This window comes from Microtus oregoni, unplaced genomic scaffold (genome assembly GCF_018167655.1).
Source record: "Microtus oregoni isolate MIOR12 unplaced genomic scaffold, Mior012 000035F_ref0000213, whole genome shotgun sequence".
Lineage (NCBI taxonomy): Eukaryota > Metazoa > Chordata > Mammalia > Rodentia > Cricetidae > Microtus > Microtus oregoni.
Genome location: NW_024543094.1, coordinates 609,752 through 636,909, shown reverse-complemented (window position 1 = coordinate 636,909; position 27,158 = coordinate 609,752). Strand labels below are relative to the sequence as shown.

The 27,158-nt window shown below is 40.1% G+C and overlaps 1 protein-coding gene across 2 annotated transcripts in view; it reads right to left on the bottom strand.

Annotated features, from left to right (window-relative positions):
- Window positions 1-27,158, bottom strand: part of Pou6f2 (POU class 6 homeobox 2) — a 374,686-nt gene that overhangs the window by 45,062 nt on the left and 302,466 nt on the right. The gene's annotated exons all lie outside the window — the stretch shown is intronic.

Genomic DNA, 27,158 nt, shown 5'->3' with positions numbered 1-27,158 from the left:
TAAGGCAAGTTTCTCACCTCAGTTCCCTTTTTGAGGTTAGAAGCAGCCAAAATCAGTGAAAGCCCAGCTTCTGTGACTTCACAGAGATGGGACACTTGGTCTTATGTTGAGGAGAGATTCAAAGTCACTGGTGAATGGTCAAGCTGACAGTTGCTTCTAGCTTTACCTAGTGTGTGGCCTCTTCCCTGGGACAAAAGTTTAGCAGGAAGCCAGAAGTGGGAGACAGACCAGCACAGGCAGGAGGTTATGGCTGCCAAATTCTGTTTTTCCATAGAGACCAATTCAATATTCTTTATCCTGCCAATTTTCCACACCACAGGTTTTCAGGCCTTCTGACCATGAGGCAGAAGGGTGGCAGGAACTAAAATCTGCATTTAGGTTAATGACTAGATATAAATTCAAGAAACATTTAAACTATTTTCACAGTATTGGTTTTGATACATGAATTTCATTTGTATTTATTCTAGGGTGTTATTTTTTTCCTCCGTATAGTTTCTCTCAAGTACAACAATTGTGTATAATAATGCATTTTCCATCACCGGCTTCCACATCCATGCAACTCCTGCATTTTAGCAGAGACCTGCCAAGGCTAGGGCCTGGTGGAAAAGGATTAAAGCCATACTTAGTTCAGACCTTGGCTCTTCTAGAGTTCCTATTTTATTATTGTTATTTTTAAACTTTCTTTCTACTTTTAAAATGATCTTTATTCTTCTTCCCCCCTCTCTGTTTTTCCCTTTTATTCTTTTTCATCTCAAAAAAAATATTCTGTGCTTTAATTATTTTGGAAATTTGCCCAGAGTTTTACATCATTTGTTGAGAAAGGAAATAATAATCAGAAAAAATGAAAAAAGGAATTTAATAACTTTTTGTTAATGTATATCCTTTTCAGATTTTTTATTTACTTAGAACCAAATCTCATTGACCTAGCACATTGTTTTAGAAAGAAAAATCCACTTTAAACTCAGTGCTTTATGTCTTTCCTTTTATCTCTCTCCTAAGGAAAAAAAAACTATGCTTTTTTTTAAGGAGAAAAAAAAATCCTTCTTTGGCCTATAGAAAAACCCTGTCCTATCCCAGATTACCACCATGGGATTTAACATTTAGGGTAGCCTTGATCTTGGAATTTTGAGTATGACTATAGAGTGCCAGTGACTATGGCTGTGGAATGGGAAGTGTTGTAGTCTGAATGCCCACAACAGATGGTCCATATTGTCTTCTTGATGACCTGTGCCTCTAGCACCCAGCACAGACAGCACACACTGGTGTATCGTTCTGAGTTCTTTTGCGAGGGCTCTGCTTGCATTGCTTCTATGCATGAAGCCGAAATGGTAATGAAAATTCCTGGAATCATAGAAAGAACTTCTTATCCCTCAAAGAATGATTAATTTATGTGAAGTTTGCTCTTAATTTTGAAAAGACAATTTTGTCCATGATTGTGGGTTAAATTTTTCAGTTTGTACATAGAAAATGTACAAACTTATCTTCTTTAGAAGATAGGCAGTTATTCCTGTTTAACCAAGAGCACACAATTTGTTCAATTGTCAAGCACTTATTTGATATATTCTAGGTCAACCAAGATATCATCTGGGAAACAATGGACCGACCGTCTGGGTGGAACACAGTAATGGAGACTGAGAACTCCCTGCATCTCAGACAGCAGTGTACTGTTCACCATTGTCCTTTGTGTTTGCTGCAAAATCTGAAACTTCACAGAGAACTCATTTTGAATATAAAGCCAATAATTTACTTAAAAAAAACTGCCAAGTCTTTGTGCTTAAGGGTTGGAAATGGGGAATAGGTGTTTGAGAAGATTGCTTAAGCACCACGAAGGTGTGTTTGGTTTACTGACATTTATTTCCTCTGTGCCCTGGTCTTATGATTTCCCTGCCCTAATGACATTTCTATGTGTCTCTGCATGTGAACACATGTGGGTATGAGTGCTTGCATGCATTGTCTTTCCATCTGAAAGGGGAAAATACCAACGTAGATGATTATATATATGTATGTATATATTTGCTCCGTTTTGCAGAACCAACCCAGGTTTTATATATTCTAGACAAGAACTTTGCTATTGAGCTGTATGTCACTAGCCCCAAATGACTTTCTTCATTCCTGTCCAGCTAGCTCCCTGCTTTGTGTTTGTGAATGGCGTCTGATTCTGGGGAGATGTCTGACTGGCCATGCTCTAGAGCTAGACTACCGACACCCAATGTGGCCTTGTGGTACACACAAGTCAGTGTGAGAGTGACTTAGATGGTGTTCATGGTCTATACAGTTTCACAAATACTTCTAGGCTCTTCTGTCTGTGACTCCCTGGGCAGTGATGCACTGCCATTAAGATAAGTGGCAGGGGATGGGGAATGGTCATCACCTCCGGCCATGTCATCCTGTGTTGTTCACAGTCATGTCACATTAGCAGTGTTCCTATCACTGTTTCTTCCTAGCTGGAGACTCAGGGTAGATTTGGACAGCTGTGAGCTCATGCACGATAAATGCATATAATGAGCGCAGTGATGTTCCAGGGCCACTTGGGCACTTTGAGGTGGCGGCCAAGTTTATGCCTTCATAGCTTTCACTGCCAATGCACCTACTAGGAAAAGGCAGCCTGGGAGAAGTCCGACTGTATCACATGGTGTATTTTCAACAGATCAGTTCAGGACATGCTGGTTTTGGTGTGTTCTTGTTATAAATACAGGAAGGCTCAGAGGAAGGATTTGCTGCGAATTCTCGTTTTCCTGTTACATCCTGAGCATATCAAGCCGTGGCTTTTGAGATCCACAGCTTGTCTAATAATCCACTCACCGAAACACCCATTTCCTAAGACATTTCCCCTTTTAGGGTTTTACAAAATAAACAAAATAATTCAGATGCAGTTGTGTACCACTGAAATAGGACATGGAACCTCACCTTTCCCCTGTCCAGGCAGGAGAGAGTCGGGCAGCAAAACCAGGTGGTCTCAGTAGATGTAAGAAATTCAAACCTTGTTTTATATTCTGGATATAAGAGGCGGGGAAATGAGAGCCCTGATAGGAGTGTGATGAGAATCAGACAAGAGTGTGCCGGTGAGAGCTCTGGCTACACACCCGTAGCTCACGCTGCTAACTCTCCCACCTCCATGCACATTTTACTTTAGGGTTTTCTGGTTTTGTCTGTTGTTTGTTTGTTTTCAGCAGGGTCTTCCTCTGTAGCCCAGGATGGCCTCAAATGTTCTGTGTATCTAAGGATCACCTTGGACTCCCGATTTCCCTCGTCTCTACCTACAGTTATTTATTTCTGTGTTCACAAATCATTATGGTGCTGATCTCAGGAGAATAAATGCATATTTTCAGGTTTAGATGCATTGTGTATCTCTTTGTTGTTTATGGACATTAGATTATGTTGGAAAAATTAACGAAGTCATCCAGAGAGCAGCCTTCAGAGGCACCGTGGACGTCATCTACAGACGTCATCTTCAAGGATGTCATCACAGCACAGAGCAATGCTTTCTCCGTTTTTCTGAGGGATTGCTATCCTGCATCTTGGTAAAAGACTCGTGTTTCTGAAAGTTGAATATAAGCAGTGACAACATTTTTAAAGAAATCCCTGTTTAAATTATAAGAGTAAAACTCATTTGCATAAATAGGACAGTACGATGATGCGGTTTAGCTGTGACATGTGTCTGAATTTTTGCTTACGTCCCAAGAGGGCTCTCTGGAGTCATAGGCACAGAGCCGTCCTGGTGCTTAAGGGCCCATGGTCCAGGGTTCTAGCATTCTCCTTAGGAGCCATGTGGATTTCACAGAGTGTGGGTTTAGGAACAGTTCTTTTTCCTACTAACTTTTAGTTTAGAGTCTGGGTATGCGATCCCATTTCATTTTAAATGAGGAAGCTGAGAAGCGCATTTATCACAGCTGACTCCTCATTTAACGTCCAAATAACTCGCTGAGTGTTTAGAAACAGCCAGGAAAATACTGCAGTGTTCAGTTCATCTACGTAATTAAGACTTTGCTTTTCCTTTTACTTATATGTGGGAAAGAAGCACATCTCTTGTGTTTTTGGGATTCTTTAATCAAATCAGTACTTCTGCTCCTCAACTCTTAAGGTGGTGAGGGGAGTTCCCGTAGACACGCATTGGATGTCTGTTCCAATGAGCTACTTCCCCTGTGTTTTATGCAGCGAGGCTTTCACCTGCTCTATGATTATTGCTGCGTGAGACCCCTAGAGCAGTTGGAAACCATTTTCAAGTGTTTTCATACTGAGCTGATCCTTGGCTCTCTCACTTCCTGCTGTATTGTGGAGATGGTTCTGTGTTAAATGCTGTCTGTTCAGTTCAACATCTGTCATACAAACAAAGGTCTTCAGTGATCTTTCGGGTGAGGTGTCCTGAAGCGCTTTACTAACCTAAAACCTAAAACACTTTGTTGTCATAAAATCACACCGGTCTTCATACTTCTGAAACTAATCTTAACCATCAACTGACAAGCATTGTAGCTTACTATTTTCTAATACCTAGTCATATTGCCTAACTGGAATTTTAGCAGATAATGTGATGTGTGTGCTGATTCCCTAGCCACAGGTCAGGGACGAGAGAAGTCTGGTCCTGCGGAGTTCTGGAGTGTGAATGGGGCCTCGTACCCAATATGAGGAAGCTGGGGCTTCATCTTTCACACCTGACAGGCATCACGTTAGAGCATCCTGTGAGCAACTAAGGGCTGGAAACCCCCCAGGTGTGGTTGACCCTTGGCTCATGAGGTAAAATGAATTCTGTAGCCTAAGCAAGCCCTTGGAATGTGATAGTTGTTGAAGCAGAGGGGTGGGAATTGCTCGTGAAAACTTGGAATTCCAATCAATCTCAGAGATTTTGTGACGTGATAATAAACACACAGTTGGTCCTCACCCTCTTTAGTTATCATACAGGTCTTGAATCCTTGGCACTTCTGAGTGTTATAAGGACAAAGAGCAGCCGTATATGCTTATGGCCCCCTTGTACCTCACCTAAGCTTATGCTTATGAGTTGGTTCCGGCGGTTGGAGGCTGGTTGTCAGGAGAGCCATTGGGATATGCTATCAGAGGCTTAGAATTCTCAGCTCATCCTTTTCCTCCAGGGACTGAAGAGGGCCTGAGAGGGTACTTGCTGATTTCAAAGTTATAGTTGTGCGTACACTGGGTTTTGGAGGGTTCATAGGCTGAAAGGGAGGTAACTGTGCCTCAGACCACCTAGAAATAGAAGCTCTTACACTCAGGACCCTCTGGCTCTCGCCTGTGCATCCTTTTTATCTAGTTCAGCCATTCTCAACCTTTCTAATGCTGTGAGTCTTTAAATACAATTCCTTGTATTATGGTGATCCTGACTGTAAAATTGTTTCACTGCTATTCCATACTGCAATTTTGCTACTGTTATGAATCATAAAGTAAATATCTAATATGCAGGATAGCTGATGTGAGACCCCGAAGGTGACACAACCCACAAGTTGAGAACCACTGATGTAGTTGAACTGTTCATTTGCATCTTTCTAATATTCATAACCAGTAAACCTGTTTCCCTTGCTCTGTGAGTTATAATACCAAATTATTGTACAGGAAGAGGGACTGGTGGGAATCTGAGTTGTAGCCAAAGGAAACAGAAGCCGGGATTCTCTGAGGATGCAATACTTACAGTTGACACATGTAATACGCATGCATGTTAGGTGTGTGTGTTGATCTTGTGAGGTTATGCATTTTACTTATGATAATTAGCCTCAGAATTGAATTAAACAGTAGGAATTATTGTCGGTGTTCGCAGGGAATTGGAGAATTGCTTGGTATAGGGAAAATAGCTAAATACATTGCATGGCAGAAATATAAGTAAATCAACAGGTGTCCTTTTATATAGTAATATGTATGCTGCAGGTACAGACATCAATACAGCCTTTCACTTATTGATTTCTTCAGCCCGCAAGCACTTAGTCAGTACTGAGCGTGTTTAAGGCACTGTATGGTAATGAATGACAGACTGACATGTTTCCTCTCTCATGGGACTTACATTCAAACAGGTGAAGAAATTTGGTAGCAAAGGAAATGAAGAAAATGAAGCCATCCAATAACTGATCTCCAATCTCGGAGGGTGGCAGTCTATAGTTGAGAGAAGATGGAGTGGATTTTAAGACATCTAAACAGCTGTGATCTGTGCACCTGGACCTGGACAGAAATGTGACTGGTGATTAAAGGGCCTTCCTAGCTTAAAAGGGAAGTGGTATAGTACCAGGCCTGGGAGCCTGGATTCTGGAACTAGATTCTGAAAAGGTAGCTCTTCCTTCTGTTACTCAGTTTCTCCAACTTTAGTAAAATGGGAATAAATTATGGTTTTCTAAAATTTTAAGATACATGCCTCAAGGCTGAAGATGCAGTCCAGTGGTAGAGCATGTACTTGGCATGTATGAGGTCTTGGATTCAAATCTTAGCACCACATACATGTAAAACCATGAAATAAAACAATAAAACTAGCCATTTATATGAACCAATTCATGAAACATATTGGAAGAGTTCCTGACATAGAGTAGTAAGCTCCCTGTAAGTCTTACTATAGTATTTGTATCCATTTTATCTCTTACAGGTATTCCAGTGTGTTAGGATTAAGTACCTTCACACCATCACAAAATCCAAGGTAGTTGTTTGGTCATTTTTAATATTCTAAACTATCCATCGGTTTTACACTTTGATACCTCTCCTTGTCATTCACATGTCATTTTCTTGACTGCAGACTCAATGTCTCATGGTCCTGCTGCCATTCCATCTCCACCACAAAGGCCTGTACCCTCAAACCATGAGCTAGAATAGACCCTAAATCCTGTCTTTCTTAAGTTTCTGTGTTGAGCACATTTCCACGGCAATTAGAAATATAATGAATACAACTTTCTATTGTTTATCCTATCTAGTCACTTCACAGTACTCATCAAAGGCTGTTTGTCTATTCTCTTTCTTCCTTTCTCAAGACTCTCTTTAGCAGATTTTGGGCCACAGCTGTGTCTTCAGTTTCTTTCACCATGAAAGACACTAAGGAGGCCGTTGGTAGATGTTTACTGAATTAGTATGCAAATGCATGAAAAAGCTATCTGCCTTAGGTACAAGACCTTTGTGAGAAGTCAACCCTTCAATCTTTAGTAAATATCTTTTTAAATAAATGTATCAGCATCTTTCCTTTTTTTTCAATACAAGTCTTTTATTGTCCCAAAAGATATCCCAAATCATATTAAAATTCAGGATCTTGTTTCTGGAACTGGTAACTTAGGTCTACTCATCAGCCTGCTGCACGGACTTCAATCACATCAACGTAGAGCTGAGCCTTCTTGGGAAGAAGAAGAAGAGGCTCCGGGTTGACAAATGGTGGGGCAACAGGAAGGAACTGGCCACCGTCAGAACCATCTGCAGCCACGTTCAAAACATGATCAAGGGTGTTACGCTGAGCATCTTTCCTTTTAAAAATACCTTCAACTCTCTCATTTCACATTGCATTGGTCAACCTAGGCTTTAAGTGTGGGGTGGGAAGTCCAGAAACTTCTGAGTCCTTAGGTGTTAATTCATCAGGCGAATTAGGCTCAATAAATGAAGCTGTATAGGCAGATAACCTGCAAAGCTACCATGGCCATGAATGATCTTTTTGACCATAGTTGAGAATTAAATTTCCAGGATGGAAATCTAATAATGCTGGTAGGTAGAGATGAATATGTAGCTTTTCTTTGGACTGCTAGGAAATAAATCTCTGTGGCATCTCTAAGACACTGAAAGCCTGGAAATGGTGTGGAGGACTGAACAGGGGGCTTAATCACTTGGTTTAAGATTATAGTCATGTGTTTTATAATGATGTTTCAGATAATGATGGACTGCATATAGAATCATGGTCTATAAGACTACAATGGAACTGATGCATTTATATTGCTTAGTAATGTTGTAGTTGCCATATTGCCATAGCATAAGACATTACTTACGTTTTGTGTTGATGTTAGCAAGCATACCAATCTTAAGAACGTATAGCATTTACATATAGCCTTTAATACTTTATAATAAAAATAATTGTGTTACTGATGAATGCATTTACTGTACTATACTTTGTGATTTTAGAATGTACTCCTTTAATTATGCAGGAACTTAACTGTAAAACAGTATTCTGTATTATGTGTGCAGTAGTTTCTCCATTTCTGTTTATTGTGTCTCTTCTTGATTGCATCACACAGTCAGCAAGTAACTGAACTACACCATCCAGTTGCACTCTGTATTATTTGCACTGTGGGTGGTGAAATGGCCCAGTAACACATTTCTGAACATGTATGTCTGCCAGTAAGCTACTCATGACTTTGGCTGGGCACTGAAAGTTAAGGTGGTAGTAAATGTGGCCTTTGGTGGTTTTTTGTTTGTTGGTTTGTTTTTTTAAATCACTGGGTTTGACGGACAGCATTGAGCTGTGATGGGGATTTATGGAGTATCAGGCCCCTTGGGTATACAAATAGTTTGTGGCTTTATAGTGGTCACTAAGTCAAAAGCGAGGCTCTGTACAGCTGACTTTACAAAGGCCTGGCATCACTGAAGATGGACAGAGGGGGCTCCCCCAGAGTGAACATGAGTATCTTAGTGAGTGTTCTAGAATCACACTTGGGAGACAGCTAGGTGCTGCAGGGGGTCTGAGTTCATGTTTGGAAGGACAATTGATGGGAACCGCTCTGAAGACACTAGATGAAGAAGAAGGAAATGAGTCTGACTGCCATGCTGTAATCGGGTGGGAAGTTACTAGAAAGCTCTCCAAAGGCATGTGCTTCTCCTTGACTTTTAAATTTACTGATAAAATAGTTAATCCCAGAGTAGAGGCAAAAAACTAGCTTTTGTTTCAACATAACACACTGATTTGATTTTATAGTAGGAAGGCCATCATTAAGGGAGCACACTCACCCTAAATCAGATTTTATACAAGTGCTATGTAGACAAATCGAGAGTCACTACAAACCAGCACATCTCATTTCCTTTCCTGTCCAGTCCTCCACCTAATAACCCGAAAATCCATCTCTTTATGGAGTTTCATGATATTTTCTTACTTACATATAAAGTGCTGCTTTTACCAAATGCCTGGTGTCATGGCACATTAGTTAGGTGAATTTGTTGATATTACAGAATCATTCTTCCTGTATTCCTTATTCTCTCATTCACTTTAAACAAATAATTGTGAATACTCCTGTGATGAAAAGAGAATAAACTGATGCCATGGTACAGCAGTTAGTACTGTTCCAATCTCTAGCAATTGAAAAGCTTATTGCACTCTTTATTTGCTCAAGCTTATTATATCTTGATTCCCAACACTTGTTGATTCCCTACAAGGGAACATAGGTGCTACAGAGTTCGTAGGAAAGACAAGAAAGAAAGAGGGACCCAAGGTGTAAGTCAAGGGACAGTTTCTATCTTTATGAAGCTTCAAGGAATCTTTTCCCAAAACCTACTGATTCAATTAAGAAAGCAAAACAAGAGATTCCAACAGCCACCAGATAAGAAAGATGTGAGCTAACAAGGCACAAGCCTTGTGGTAAAATATAAACTAATAGAAATGGGTTAATTTAAGTTGTTAGAGCTAGTTAACAATAAACCTGAGCTAATAGGACAAACAGTATGTAATTAATACTAAGCCTCGGAGTGGTTATTTTAGAAGTGGCTGCAGTACCAGGTGGGATGAGAAACCTCCAGTACAAGTGGTGTCTACCGTCTGGCATGGATCCACATAAGACTTAAAAAACTTTAAGAGGGTTCTAAATGCATAACAATGAAGCCATACTGGGCACCCTAGTCTTTCCTGCCATCCACAGTACAAAGACACATCTATCAATAGCTGCCTACAAGATGGAGCTGGCTGCTAGCTGCCATGAGCTAAGACTCATGGTAGGTTTCCATAGTATTACACAGACATCAGTATAGAGAGACTAATCTGCTGTTGCACTGTGTAGCAGATTTAGCTTTTGCTCACACAAACAAAAAGGGTTTGTGGGCTGAATGTGACTACCTGATGTCAGCATTGGGGGGTGGGGAGTAAGCATCATGCTCATTGCTACCTCTGCTATGTTTAAAAGCCAATCAGGACACAACAAATAGTCAAAGAGGCTGTTCTCGTCCTAGCCATACCACTTATCAGTTAAAACTGTGACAAAAAAAGTTACAGATATGCAATAAAAAAGCAAAAACATACAAACAAAAAATCTTCTAAAGGGGTCACAATGTTTTTAATAAATATATATAGGCCTAAAAAAGAAAAAAATGGGTATAGGCAGTTATAGAAAGAAACAAATAGTTTGAAAAATAAAACAAAGTCTTTAAAGAGACAATAAAAGTAATTTAAAAAGCCATGTAAAGATGGAAAATATGCAGAGAGTCTGGATTATGTATACTACTGTGCGTTCTTTGAACTTTTTGACTGTTAATGAACTAACAGCAGAGGCACATTTAATTGTGGGGGCTACTAAGATAAACCGACATAAAGGTATCTTGTTATTATAATTTGGGTTTAAGGATTTTTGCTTTGGAAAAGAAGATCTGCTTTTGTTTTCACATAAGATGAGAAGCTATGGATTCCTTCTAGGCTAATAAAGTTTGATCAAATAAAACTCTGAGAGATCTCTGATGGAAGCGATGGCCCAGGTGATCCTACATTCAGAACAGCTTCAAGAAAACTGGCTGAGATGAGCAGCCTCGCAGACTACTATAGCCAAGATTTAACTATAATACTAAATTTTCTCAGGATCCCCATAAGATTACCTTCTGATTACCCCAATCAGCAGGAGTAGCATAAAAACTATGTCCCAATTCCAAAAATATTGTTTACAAACATTTGTTTTCATTTAAAGGGGGGTGATTATAAATGGTTAATGGTAATAGTCAATCCCTTTCTAAAGAAAAAAAGGGGAATATGATGTAGAAATGATTAAAAGGTAGATTATTGAATCTACTTTAATTCAAAAAACAACTGTTAATCTCTAAATACTTCTTCAATTGGTATGGATTTTGGTTTACTGATAGAAATTTAAGGTCAATTTTGTTATACTATATATGTATCTCTATACTATATGTGTTTTATGTTTATGTGCCTCAATTAAAAATGTAGCCTCCAGGCAGTAGCGACACACACTTATAATTCCAACACCAAGGAGGCAGAGGCAGGTAGATCTCTATGAGTTCAAGGTAAGTCAAGTCTACAGAGCGAGTTCCAGGAGAGGCTCCAAAGATACAGAGAAACCCTTTCTTAAAAAAACAAAACAAAAACAAAAATGTAATGTATTGTTAAGAAATACAAATTAATAGTCACCTATAATAGCCAAACTTATAGTCACGTTAGTTAGGTTTTCTAATATGCAGAGATATATTTCAAATAGGTAATCCTCAAACACTTCAAAACCTACAGAATATGGCATTTAAAATGTTTTAAGAACTTAGACTTTTCTCTACAGTGAGACATGTCTGCTCCTGGTAGCACTAATTACTTCAAAAGGATGATGGGCACTGAAGAAACTCCTTATGGAGTTTGCTTTCAATGTGGTGTGACTAGCCATTTGGGCAAAAAACTGCTCTTGCCTGAATTACTTGACAGTATGCTACATGAACTGGACATGCAGGACCCAAAGAAAAATGACCACTGAACTTTGTCAAAACAGTGTGGGATGGTCCTTCAGGGTACTTCTTCACAGAAGAAACTGCCAGACATTCTGTAGGACACAGAGGAAAATGACTGACCAACTGCCAATATAGATAAGACAGTTTCAAATTTCCTGCTTCACTGAGAACTCTGCCAGATATTCTAGGCCTATAGGCTAAAGATGGATGCCCCAATATTACAAAAGACTGTCAGACAGTCAGATATCTCTGTCTTTTCTAGAATTTTGGAAGTTATTTACATATAATGTTACCTAACTAAACAGGATCTATATTGTAAGCAACTTCCAAAATTTTCTGTTTACTGCCTGCAGTTCCTGTTTACTTAAGTAATATTATATCCTTCTGAAGTCTTTGATGGAGTTGAAGACTATTTAGTTATAATGATACTTTTCATTAGTTATGATAAATTATAAATTATATAAGAAACTTTAGACTCACAAAGACAGAATAGATGATAGAGTATTTTCATTAATTTTGTCAAATACAAATATACTAAAGATTGTAGCTGTAATTCTTGCTTGATAACTGTTTTGTTAAATGCAATTTTATTGTTAAAGTTAAAACCTTCCTTTTTAATTAGACAGAAAAGGTGAGATGATGTGGGATTCTCTTTTGTATGCTGTGAATGTATTTTATTACCATTGGTTAATAAAGAAACTGCTTTGGCCTCAGGCAGGAAAGAATATAGCTAGGTGGAAAAGCCAAACTGAATACAGGGAGAAAGAAGGTGGAGTCGAGGGAGATACCAACAGCTGCCAGAGAAACAAGATATGAGGTAATAAGCCACAAGCCTTGTGGTAAAATATAAACTACTAGAAATGGGTTAATTTAAGTTGTAAGAGCTAGTTAATAATAAACTTGAGCTAATAGGCCAAATAGCATGTAATTAAAAAAAACAAAACAAATCCTTATTTCTTCTATCTCAATAATCATATTATTAAAAAGTGCTTATAATAAGTGTTAATGCAGAATATCTTGGTTTTGAACACTTGTGGACAGATGGAAGCCCTTGTTTAAGCTGTGTCTGGATTTTATTATTATGCACATGGCATGTTTGTCTCCATAAAGTTTACTCACTGATCAGTTGTTATAGCTTCAAAGGCTATGGTATTCTCAGAAAAGAATCCTATACTTGGGTCACAGTTTCCAACCCCAAGAACAGGTAGCAAGCAGCCTGTTTTTTGACTTTCTGCCATGGAACCTTAGGACAACATCTTTTATGAATGTTCAGTAAGGGTTAGACAGGGCATTTAGGCTATAAATAGAAGAAAATATCATTTTCTCTCAGGTCACATCCCTCTTAAGTTGGTGCCTATATGAATTCCTGAGTAAACAGTAGTGTGGTCCCTTCACCACGCAGGGTGAGGACCTCTGGCAAATGGCCCGATAAGGCACCCTGAGCATCATAGAGGTGGCTACAGCACCATCTCTGAAGAGCGATGAACAACTCTATAAAGAAAAGCAAGTGGCCAAGTTATTAGAGAAAATACGGCTTCATAGACTCAATCAAACAAACAAAAACAGAATGCTCAAAGGTATATAAAATCCTCTGCACTCACAAAATGTATTGGTTATAGATTGTTCTAAAAACATTAACCTGGGGGCTGGAGAGATGGCTCAGTGGTTAAGAGCATTTTGCCGGCTCTTCCAAAGGTCCTGAGTTCAATTCCCAGCAACCACATGGTGGCTCACAACCATCTGTAATGAGGTCTGGTCCCCTCTTCTGGCCTACAGACATACACACAGACAGAAACTTGTATACATAATAAATAAATAAATTATTAAAAAAAACATTAACCTAACAATGAGAAACACTCTCCATAGGAGTCATAAGCCAAGAAAATATAAAAAGTTGTTGTATAGATTCTTTGGGAAGTTCTCATTAATAAAGCTGAACATAGGTTAAAAAGTATGAAACTGAATCTCCCCATGAGCAATTGCAAGGCTGTGGTGGACTTCCCCACATTTAGAGCAGGCAGGCAGAGACTGAAGAGAGGGCAGTTCTTCCAACCAGTAACAAAAAGCTACCAAAATCTTTCCAGGTACTGTCCAGCACTGATATGGAGCTACACAGTTGTTCTCAAAGCTGACTCCAGAATACTGCAGCCACAGCTGATGTAAGCACTCTGTTGAAAACTCGGGACCTATGCCGAGACCCACCAGTAATCATCACTTATGCTACTCCAAGGACGGGTGAAAGCCAGATTTCTGCTTCCCTGGAACTCTGAACGGCTTTGGGGGTAAGACAGCTCCAAGAAGCTTGACTTCCACAAGGAGGTCTGCAGTGTAAAAAACCTGTCCAGCCGCGGCCCTGAGCTGGACCCAGCCTGCCACCTCAGCAACACATAGAAGCTCCACAAGGCAGATTTCAAGGCATTTCCTTCACTCCCGCCTCAAGAAAGTTCCTTTAAACTCACAGTAGGCAAAACTTAAGTACCTGGTGGCTTGGCCTGGCTGATCTGGGACTGGGGACACAGTGTGAGTAGTGAGGAAAGCTGTTCACTTTACTCTAACTGGGAATGGAGGCAAAGGGGAGGAGCCTGACTCCTGATGTCCCCTTTGAAATCCATGACTCTGTGACCTTACATAGTCTCACTGGGCCTTATCTACCACATCCCAATGACACTGGAGTTGGGTGACCAAGCCTTTAACACAGGCCTTTGGGGACACTTAAGATCCCCAAAACGACAACAATGATCTTAAAATATAATAAAATTGGGAACAGTGCTGTAACTTTTTGAAGGTTTATAAGGAATATTAAATAAATCTATTAATTGAAATGTTATTTTTTTCCACATTACCCTTGTCTTTGTTTCTCCCCCTCCTCACCCTCTCAAGCGTGTGTGTGTTTGAGAAAGGGTCTTGCTCTGTAGCCCAGGCTGGCCTGAAACTTGAAGCAATATTTTTGTTCCTTTTGCTTCAGATTTCCAAATGCTGGGATTATAGACGAGTCACTTAATGTAATTTTCTTAATGGCTGTAAACAATGGAAACACGGCTGAAGTAAGCTTTTAGGGAGTCTGATTATGGCAAGGTTCTAGCACGACGTGCAGCTCATTGACTTCTGCGGCAGCTCTGGCAGCCTGGGGTGGGCAGGGTTGGTGTGTAAACCCCCGTCAAGCTGAGATGACTGAAACCACTTCCATATGATAAAACCATCATGATGTTTTATCACAGGGAGCAATAGAATGTTAAATCTATGATAGATTTTTAATAAAAATACAAACTACTTGATGTGAAAAGGTAAACAACTGTAAGTCAGCTGAACAAAGGCCTTCACAGACTCCAGAAGACAGAGCACTGGGGTACCTGGGTGCTACAATGTAAAACCTGGTTATAAAAGAAGCCAAGCCAGTTTTACAGTTTGGAACTTGACACTGAAGTTCATTTTGAAGAGTGTGACACCTGTATTAAAGAAGCCCTGATGTTTCTGGGATAAATTTGTTCAGTACCAGGAACTGTGTTTCTGGCCATTGCTAAGCACACTATGGCCACTGTAGATCTGCCTCTCAGTGACGAGCGTCTCTCAAAATCGGGGAGGAGGAGCCAATGCACTGATGTATAGAGACATATAAAAATAGAAAAACAGTAAAATTATGGTAAATAAATACAGGAAATGCATTGAAAATTACATTCCATTTTAGAAATATTTCAAAACAATCCTGTGATTTTCTAAACATTTTTAATGCATTTATCTTTCATGAACTTTGTCACCTTGTATTCAAGTAGTAATCACGCAACACATTATAAAAAATATGTTGTTTCAAGTGGAAATGGTTTCAGATATAAAATGCACTTCATGTAATAGCCATTAATTTAACAGAATAAGTGGAATATGAACTTGGCAGTAAAATTAGTACTTTTTGTCCCTTCTCATTTTTGTTTTCCTTAGAAGACAAGAGTCTAGGGAATTCACCCAGCCATTAGATGCGTCACCCACAGCAACTTTTTCTTTCGTTCAAATCATTTTGATTGGCTTCGTTCACCTAGTAATGCACATTTAATTTCTTCTTCTCCTTTCATAGCTTGCTCATTCACTCCTTCTTAGTGGTGAGTACTCAAATTCAGTAGACATTAAATATTCCCAAGGTATCACATTGTATTTATTTACCCACTTGCTGAAGGATATATTGATTGCTACCAAGTTTGGGCAATTATGAAGAGAATACAAACATTCAAGAGCAGGTCTTAGTGTGGATGCTGGTTCTCAGCTTTGTTGTGTAAATATGACAGAGCAAACTGGGTGGACTGCACAGCAAGAGTATGTTTATGCTTGCGAGAAACTGTCAAACTGCCTTCCAAAGTGCCTGTCTTTTTGTACTCTCCCAAGTGCCCGTTGCATCAAGGTTTCTCTAGCTTCGGCATGTGTGTTCTCAATGTGGGTCATTCTAACAGAAAGTGAATGATGCCACTATGAAAAGTCTATGTATGTGCTGTGTGACTCCAACTGTGATATTCTGGGAAAGGCAGTGGTGGGAGGAAGAGGAGGTCCCCAGGACTTCTGGGGAATGAATGAGGATGGACTCCATTATACACTTGTCTAAAGGAGAGGATGAGCAAGACCAAGTGTGAGCCCTCATGTAGACCTGAGCTTTAGGTGAAAATGCTGTTTTTGTGGGGTCTTTACTGATAACAATGCAGTAGGAGAGGCTCTGCAGGGGTGGGAGCAGGGATGTGTGAAAAACTCTCCACCTTCCATCAAGTTTGCCAAGTTTGCCATGAACCCAAAGTTGCTTTGAACAGTTGATTAAACTCCTACAGCTAGTTGTTCTGATGATCACACAAGTCTCCTGACAGGACATTCAAACAGCAGATGCAAGAAGAGGACAACTATTGACCAAGGCCATCACAAAGGCTGTGGAAGTGCCTTTGTTCCTAAGATGATTCCATTTTCTGAATGAAAACTACCAAGAACAGTGAAATACTTGACTTCAAAAGACATTTTCCATACACCTACTACTAAGTCTAACTGTCCAAGATTGAGTTCCAGAACCCACATGTAGAGTGTAAGAGCTCTTTCAAGTTATCCTCTGACGGCCACACACATGCTGAGGCATGCCCCTCCACACTCGATTCATTTAAATAAGGGCAACGTTACGAGATCAGCTCTGAGCTCATATCAATTAGATGAACTCTGTAGGTCAACAACAAAGAAGAGAATGGATTTAAGAGGGAGTGGAGAGGCTGGAGGAGGAGTTGGAGCAGGAGAGACAGGGGCGAATGGTGTAAATACAGCATTTATGTGTGAAATTCTCTGAAGAATCAAAATTTTAAATTAAAATACCCTCTACACACCCTCATTTGCTGTTATGTAAAGGCTGAAAGGCAGTTTTCTTCTTCCTTGGGAAGTCACCCCGAGGATGCACACAGGGGCAGTCACAGCTGCTCCAGACATGCAGCTCCAACTTCATGCCTGCGTCGGCATCACGTTGGGCAGTTAGACCAATCGCTGAGTTTGTGTGCTATTGTGCAGGTTTTAAATGGAGCTTGCCATCCTCCTACTTTCACAAGGTTCCAGATGGGTTTACCTGGAAACAGGCTCTGTAGGGCAATGGTTCTCAACCTTCCTAATGCTGCAACCCCTTAATACAGTTCCGCGTGTTGTGGTGATCCCAACTCTAAAATTATTTTGTCGTTACTACATAACTGTAATTTTGCTACTCGCAAATATCTGATATCTGACTCCAAAGGGTCGTGACCCACAGGTTGAGAACCACTGCTATAAGGCATAGGATGCTGTTGAAGGAAGGCCTTTGGGATTGAGCCCTGTAAAAGGAGCAGGTGAAAGGAGTGGAGAACTTGGGTTTGATGCAGGTCTGTCTGGATGTCTTCCAAGCCCACAGTGAAGCTGTGGAGCTACATCAGTTCATAAATATGGACAGAGCTGGGCTTTACTGATTTAGTTACTTATTTTAAAGGAGCAAGAAGCAGGGTGGTAGTGGCACATGCCTTTAATCCCAGCACTGAGGCAGAGGCAAGTGGATCTTTGTGAGTTCGAGGCCAGTCTAGTCTACAGAGTGAGTTCCAGGACAACCAAGGCTATACAGGGAAACCCTGTCTTGAAAAACAAAGCAAAACAAAAGGAGCACAAATACTTTGTTTAAAGCAACATGACAGAACAGATCAGATTACACAGTAAGAGAGAAGAGGAACACTTGAGGAGTGAAGATTCGCAAGGGTCAGAGCTTTAAAAGGTCACATGAGGAGGTCATGGGACGTGGGTCATCCTGGTCAGTGTATGACCTTAAAGAAGGAGGCCCTTTGCAACTGAGGCCACCTAGGATGTGTTGCTGACAGAGGTCACTTCAGGCAGCTGGATCAGCATGTCACCCACCAAAGAGGAGCTGAAGGCACACCTACACTTGTCCCCTCTAAGTCTCCATTTCTTACAGTGGGAATGCAGAATAGGGAAGACACTGGCTTTAGGCACTTATACGAAGTCTCATGTTCAATGCTCACACAGGGTTTGCTATTGTAAGATGATCATAACATTCTTAAGGCCCAAGTACTTGAAGAACATTGTTCTTTCTAGAAACCAGCACGCTCTTTCCAATGCAGAGTCATGGCCTAAAGACTTCTTTTTTACTGGTGAGTTCGTTTCTGAGCCAACACAAAACTCTCCCATCAAAACCAGACTTTTCTGTTATCCCTAAGATAGATTAGCATGCGATTCTAATTAATATCTGCCATACTGAAATTGGTCATAGCCGTGCCTAATTTCCCTGCACATCTTCTAGAACTAAAAGCAACCCCAGAGCAGAGACTGTGTCTTATGCTCTTACTTCCTTGCGCTGCTGCTGGCATTGATGCTGTGCTTTCTTAGGGAAGCGATGGACGTTCGTTGACTGAATAAACATGTGAAAGGGAATGGTTGGTCATTTGTCACATACTGCTCCTTTTGCTATTGCAAGGTTGTGAGATTTACAGAACCTATTATTTCCTGACTTCACCCTTGGGAAGTCCAGAGTTAAGTTTAATGAGCAATTATAGACATGGTATTAGCCTACCCATTTGGTGTCTTATTTTCCTTTCACTCTGCATTGATTTTGGTGTTTGTTTTATTGACTTTGCTTATGACTGTTATATATTTTTTTATCATAATCCCTCTTGGATACCCTTTGAATGGGGACAGGTTATAAATTCCATGTATGCAAATAACATCTTCCATGTTCTGGCTTTTAAAAAGCATTTAAGGATTACTCTCTAAACATCATTCATTATAAGGTTTTATTTCTGTAACAAAAAACTTTCACATATGTAGAATCAACCTGATCCATTATATTTTTGCTTCCATTGTAATTTTATAAAGAGTTATTGTGCAACAGCATTATATCCCAAAATATGGTAGGGGTGATGCTTAAAATATGGTTCACAAGGAGAAAAGTAAGATACCAAGCAAAAAGAAACAAGTGATAAGTGGAATTATCAATCTGTCCATTCATCCATCTGTCTGTCTGTCTGTTTGTCCATCTACCCACCCACCTTTTATCTAGTGGGTGTCTGTCCCTGTTCTAGATACTGGAGAAATCAGGGACAAGATCCACATGGGGCAGGATGCTTGTTGTTACCTTCTTGTATAAGATAGGCAGTCGGGGGCAAACAATGGGCAATTTTAGATAGTGGGAAATGCTGGGAAGAAAACAAAACAGGAGAATGTGCAAGGGGAACTAGTAGAGGAGAGAGAACAGAAGTATTAGGTCATGTGGAAAGTAGAGATATCTCAGAGAAGGTGAGGAAGAGAGACCGTTTAATGATGAGAGGAAGCCACTCATGTTAAAATATGACATATGACCAGGTAGAGAGACATCAAGAAGTGCAAGATCCTGAGGCAGGAGCAAGCTGGGCTGTTTAAGCCTGGACAATTATTTACAGCCAGATATTTATTAACTCAATTTGTACTCAATACATTCAGCAGACTGACCTTACTAAAGAATCACCAAACGTCTGCAGCTCCCAACTGCCTTATAGGTTCCCTTTCTTGTCCTGCATTCTACAGACTTCAAATGGGATCCCAAGTGGACAAGCTTTGCATTGCAATGGATTTTGTTAAAACTTTAAGAAACTTTGCACAGATTTCAACACGGCTATCTATCATTGCTACTGTAGAAAGGGAACTGCCTTGCCATGGTGTCTGGCCCAAGCCCTGGAGCATTTGATCTGAACCAAATGCAAGTGCTTCTAAGGATGGAGTGTCTATTATTTTATGAGACACAGCCAATAAAATTCCTCCTCCTGACTTTGGTGGAACAAATGAGAACCACTGGGGCTAGTTGGATTTATCTTCCTCTCTGAGACCTCTAAGTGGGCAGTGCTTTGGATTATTGAATCAGCTTTTAGAGCAAAGGTCTTTGAGTGTCTTATGCTGAATGATTTGTAATTCACTACTTATTTTAAGACTTTTCTGAGGAGTCTCACTTCTCATATTCAAATTGAGCATTTGGGGAGAAAGGTGTGAGAACTGACTCACTGTGCCTTGGCAGGAAGGAATGAGAGAGGATAGTTAAGCCTGAAGCTTTCTGTGGAATACACTGTGGTGGGAATGCTAGAAAGAGATGATGCAAGCCAAGAGATGGACGTGCAGGGAAGTTGCCTGCATAGTCTGGAACATGTGCAGCTTTTGCTCAGAATATTTGGCAATGAGAGCTAAAGAGCTTCATCAACAGTGATCCAACACCCTAAGCACTGGTTTGTTGTGTGACTGCGAACACCTTCACACTTTCCTTCTGTTATTTGGCCCACGAATACAATAACTCTTGTAACTTCTGTCTTCACTGCTGACTTCCACATGCTATTGTTGATGGCAGAAGAGGTCAGAACACAGTTCTTTGTGCTGAAGAACTTATACCATTGGGTACCATTAGATTTGATAAGGATATCAAAGCAAGTGATCATTTCTTTCTAAGAGTAAGCCAAACTATTTCAGGAAACAATGGTAGATAGTTGTTGAGGGCGGTGCTTAGCCTTGGGTTCCTATTTGGAAAATCTCAGTCAAAACAGGACTCATGCTTGTTCACCACGATCTCTGAATACTGAGGGGTATTTAAATTTTTATTCTTAAAAACAAAATATTAGAAAGCCTATTGCTAATTTTGCTACCTTATCACTTTTATTATACACAAAATAGTTGATTATTGTAAAAAAAAACCTATGAAATAAAAACAAACAAAAAACTATACTAAAAATATATGATTCAAAACTATCTAAACTGGGGCTGGGTTAATGTCTCAGTGGTTAAGAGCACTTGCTACTCTTGCAGTAGACTTGAGTTTCCTTCCCACATAGTAATTCACAGACATCTGTAACTCACAGATTTGATTTCCAGTCACAGAGGATTTAACTCCCTCTAGTGACCTTTGCAGGCATCCAGCACTCATGGGGTATATATATACATATACACATGCAGGTAAGATATCTATACACAAAATAGAAAACCTTCATGTAACATTTTCCCTTCTATCCTATTGGATTCTGTCTTGTTGCATACATAATAAATAATAAATAACAAATAAATCGTAGTGGAGGCACAATCTGAGTACTTTGATGGGACAAGAACCTTTTTTCACTACTTTTCATATAATTCATATCTCTTAATATCAACAAATACCTAATGATTTCCTAAGCTTAAAGGAATGCCTACTTTTTTGATGACTTCGGAGTAATAATGAGAACCAATTAGCATGTGTGAACTGCTTGACATTCCGCCCTCAGCCTTGTTGTCATGCAGTGTCTCTGAATCTAGCCTGGAGAATCTTTATTCCCTCTAAACAACTGTGTACTTACACTCTCTGACTCTCTTAGTGCCATAAGTCAAGATTCTGGACAGCATCCGAGCTCTCGTGACAAAATCATAGATTTCCTCTTGCTCATGTTCTTACTCTGCAAATCTGCAGGATGCAGTTCCTCCCAGTCTGTACCTCCTTTAGTCTTCCCATGATCCCCAGGGAGTGGGGCTCTTTCTTAAAGTCCCCCCTTTCCAGGATTACAAGTCTGTACAAGAATCCCCTCATCCAGCATCATCCCAAGTTGCTGGGATCTGTGGATTCCTGTTGCCTGCCTCATCCCACCCGCTCTTTTATTTTCGTCTATCTACCCACATGCTCATGGTGCTCTCTCAGACACTGGACAATTTGCTTTCTTCCTCTTCGTGAAGCTGACCTGTCCCTGCCTCTTCCTATCCAGCCAGGGAGCATCACTCTTCTCAGTTTCGTAGGCTCTAATCTGATCATGAGGTCACTTTTCTTTTTTCTTATTTCTTGCTATTAATCTTCAGTGGCTTTTGCAACCAGAAAACCAGTCTGATTGGATCAGTGCATGAACATTTGACAAGACCTAATAATATATATATATATATATATATTACACAAATAATACATATATACTACATAAAATACACACTTGCATATATATATATATGTACACACACACACACACACACACACACACACACACACATATATGTTTCTCTCTTTGTTCTCAACTGGTCAAAGAGATGGTTTGCTGAACCATGGTGTTTCCATTCTGAGAGGCCCTAGTCAGGAGGGAAAATGGCAGCTCTCTTATACTTCATGCTGAAATTACATACTTAATAGCTCCAAATAATTCTGAAGATATTTATTCTAGGAAGGTTGTATAATTTTATTAAAGGTATAAACTGGGTTACTAAATGAAAATCAGGAGTCTAATCAACTGATTATAGGAATCTATTTGATAATCAGACCATTTTTTTTTCTGCTTCAGTTGGAGCAGGGGCTCCGTCTATTGCAATCATGCAAATATCTTGAGAATAATACATACCCATACCAATCAGCCTTCCCCAACCCACAACAGAAGACTCCTTTAGGACACTTTTGAAATCAGGTTAGATGAACCCATGAGAGTTGAGTCAAGGTGACTTGACTTAAAAGTGGGGACAAGTGGGGAGGCTGGACCCTTGTAGTTTTTCTATGTGATGTCAGCCCCTGACTGCATGGGTGAGTCCTTCTCTGGCAAGTGAAATCATGAAAAGATGATGGCCCCCTTTTCCCAGCATGTAGTCCCTCTTCTACATATATAGGACGTCTATAGAGAATGGTGACTACACATCAAGAATAAAGCCACCACTGGTTAGTATATTCCAAGCAGGATTTGGACTTCTTTTTTGTAACCTGCTCTACTAAGACACTACTAAATGCCACTGGGACACTTGCACCAAAGGGAACAACTTCTAGGACAAAAAAAGACAGGAGGCAGCATTTTGATTGACTCTTAGTGGCTTTGCTTCTGTATGGATGATCATAACATAAGTGGGCACATGCTAATATAACAGCAAAATAGGTAAAAGTTTCAATTATAGCAAGGCAATTTTTGTTAGCACTATCATTCCCAGTTGCAATATTTTTATTTTATGTGATCTTAAAAAGGAATTCCTATCCTTGACAATATAAATAATGCTAGGTTGCTAAGAAAAGAGGAAAGCAGTGTAAGGCTAGCAGAATGGTGTGCAGCCATGGTGTTAGAGATGGAGAGTCCTCCAAAACAGCCCTGTACACATGAAACACTAATAATAATATATGTAATGAAAAAGGAGGTACTTAATATATATCATCTCATTTAATCCTACATTAAAAAGTAGATCCTACTATCCCCATTTTTAGGTGAAGAAATTGAGGTTAAGTACCTTGTCTGAGTGAGGGACACAGGAGCAGCTGCAATTAGAATCTAGGTCTCCCCCCAGGGATTATTCTGCCTGCTCAGAGTATAATAAATAAAAGAAAAATTTTTAGGCCAGGTTTATACAGTTCAAATTAAATGAAGCTATGAAAATATTCAGTCAGAGCATCTATACTTCTCATGTGAATAATACAGCAATTTTTTTCTGAGTTATATGTATTTCTTCAATTGCACTGGGATGAATAGATCATTTCTAAATAAAACAGGAGAGCATAAAAAAAATGAAACGAATGAGCTCAATCCCAGTTGAAGCAAGAAGAGTAAAATACATTTCCCTGCTTGAAAGAAAACGATTCATCTACGTGAGGTTCTATAAATGCCCTCTTTCAGAAAGTCACACCACTGTCAGAAGGGCTTTTTACCTCGAATGACAAGGGCTGTCATTTGGAGAAGGAGTGTCTGCTCACTCATGACCTAAGTGAACAGCTCTCTCTCTGGAGATCAGGGGAGTTGGTGTTGGTGAGACCTAGGGACCAGGTTGGGCAAACCAGTGGAGAAATTGGCCCTGAATTTTTTTGTGTGTTTAAAACATTTAAAAAAGAAAACACAAAGCTAATAGTGATTGCATGGAAAGAGCTGAGTGTCTGGCCCATCTGCAGGGTCACAGAAACTGGTACTGTATCACTGGGAGACCATTTAGTACCTGGTCATGCAAGAAGATAAAAGAATTGTCCTGTTAACAACCACACTGAGAGAATGGAAACTTAAGGAATGAAGATGACTGGGCATGGTGGTGAACACACGTTACCTTAGCACTTAGGAGACAGAGACAGGAAGACTGACAATTTCAAAGCCAGCCTGGTCTACATTGTAAGTTCTAGTCCAACCAGGGCTACATAGCAAGGTACTGTCTCAAACAAAATAAAACAACAACAACAACAAAAAAGATAAAAGCATACCAGAAGGAAGTGGTTGTAGGGTGAAGAGGAGGGGTAGGCATTTGGATGGCAGGGGAAGGGCTGGCTAAGGACAAAATGTAATACTGACTAGAAACTCAAGAGTCTGGAAGCAGGGGGTGGTTAATGGACAAAGAGTAACAAAAACCATTCTTCTGCCAGGAGAGATATATAGGTTCCACATTAAATTCATGGTACTATTGTAGCTCTTCTGTTTTTGCCTACCTGAAGAAAATTCCCGAGAGTCTTTGGAGCAGTGCCACAGAGATTATACACAGTAGTAAAAGCTGCTTCCCGCACCAGTGCCCCTCTTTCTCAGGGTGTGTGTCTGCCTGCATGCTCCTCTCTCCCCTCATTTCAAAGAGCCAATCAGTGGCTCCTTCTAGTCATTTTGACTTTGAAGAATTCCCTACTACTTTTCCTCCTGTGCACTACTGTTGTTCCAAATAAGGTCTTAATTTCTTCACATTTGGACCATTGCAAGATAATTCTCCAATTTCTCATTGGGAAATCTAAAATTTGAGTTTAGTGACTCTTTGACAGACTCAGGTTGCAAAGTGCACAGAAATTTGCCTGATGTCCCACTGTTAGAAGGGAAAGCTTCGAAGATCTAGTGAAGGGCTCATGTTTTGGAAGTAACAAAGGGTTCTAAGGAGTAGTGGCAATTTTAGGAACAGGCAGAATTAAGACTTGCTGGAATTCTAATTTATCGTTTTGTGGGTTCATGCTTGACTGTGTCATATCATGATACATCATACTGTCCCATGCCATCAACAAGTGTAAGCACAGTTCCACGGAAGTGACATGATATATACTTGTAAGTGGTTCTAGTACACTCTAGGATGGTATGCACCCTGAGACTGGTTAATCCGCAGATGTGCAAATCATGGATAGTAAAGGTCAATGTATAAATGAAATAATTTAATTTCTGCACTATATATTTAATATATAATTAAATGCTCATTTATGTATATTATGCATATATATTTATATCATTAAACATTATACACTACACATGGTTTGTAAATTAAATATATATATTTATAAGTAAACATTAAACCATATTAACAATGAGATAAACCATTACAGAATCAAAATAGAATAATAACAAATAATAATAAATGCTTTGCTCATCATAGCTAATGAATGATATATTATTATCATTTTGAGCATTTTGAGTACATTCTGGTATTTGTGTCTCTTTTTTTAACAGTCATAATTCCAAATAGGAAATGATATTCCAGTAGCTCACCAGGTGAGAGCTGGAAGAGACCTAAACCCATCTACCCCTGGGTGGGCATGGTGGCAGGTGCGTTGGTCTACCAGTCTGGACCAAGAGAGGCCTGAGGATGTCACTCGGGTAGGAGTCAAGCATTGATATTCCTTTGAGTCTTTTGAGTCTTCCCTGCCACTCTCCTTAGCCTCTGCTGACCCTCCCCAATATTCTTCCGTTCATTTGTTTTCACACTTAGCTGTAACAGACTCTGAGAGAGGGGGAGAGGGTAAGCGGGAGGATGGAGAAGAGGGAAAGGAAGGAGAAGAGAGAGGGGGAGCGGAGACAGACAGACACACACACAGAGAAGGAAAGGAAGGGAAAGAGGGAGGGAGAAGAAAGACTGAGAGAGACAGACAGACAGAGTCACAGAGGGAGAAAGAAAGAAAGAAAGAAAGAGAGGGAGAGGGAGAGATTTAGGTCCAAGTCATGCCATCCAAGTTTAAGCATGGAACAGCACCTTTCTATATCACATACCAGTGAATGGATTAAATGCAGAATCTTGCTTGAGACCAAATGACTGATTAATTGCTAATTTGCAATAATTTTTAAATGGTTAGAATTTAGTTAACAGCAACTTACAGTTTATTGAGACCCTTTATTTAGGATAGATGGAAGAACACACTCTAAATGTGTTTTTCTCCTCAAGTTAAAAGTCTGGTGGGATTAGGCAAGTGTCATAAGTCCCATTTTCCAGGTGAGAAAACAGAGGTCCAGAGAATTTCAGTAGCTTTCTCAAAGCCACGCATAGCTAATGAGTAAAAGAGCTGGATTTGAATGCCTCAAAGTCATACCTGATTGAACTGGAACCATGAGCATGAAGTCAGGGAGGAAACAGAAGAAAAGAAACAACCAAAACAAACAACAACAAACCCCACAGAGGGAAACTGCCTTGGAGCAGCAGCGCTGGGATGTTGCCAGGGACAACAGAGGGCTGGCCCTTGGTTTAAATCAAAGAGGAGTGTCCCAGCCCCAGCGCTCATCACCTGAGCCTGGGCTGGAGAGTAAATGAAAATAGCTTCCCTAGAGAAAAATATTTATTCGTTTAATGGCTGAAACACAACGCCAACCTCTGCCGTGAAAGCAGTACATTACTGTCGTCCTCAATACACGTGCGGGCTGGTTTGCAGGTCATATGGCGCAACAGCCCATGTAATCCCCTGAACGGAAAAAAAATTAGGCTCCAAGTGCCAAATGGACACCCACAACATAATACCAGGTAAAACAAGCATATTTCCCCCTCCCCCACCCCTTCCCAACCTCCCCAAATGTTAGAGAAATAGAGAGAAATTCCAGTCATTTCTCATTACTGTGAAGGTCAGCCTGGCTGGGAAATTGTTTCTGCTTTACAATTCCCCAAACTGTAGAAAGCAGTTAGACTTCTGGACAAAAAACTAATGTTGCATTCAAAGGGAAAAGAGGCTGAGACGGCACTGCTGCAGTAATAAGAGAATTTTTTACTCTTTCCACTTCCCTGTGAACCTAATCAACTGTGACATGAGAAAATATACTGGGCTCACCCAGCCAGAATCTGCCAGCCACCTGAAAATGTCCTCAGTACTCCACTGTCTGGGGCTTTACAATGATCCTTCCGACATCAATTTTGTACATGTACATCAAAATGCCATTAGAAATGCCTCCCCC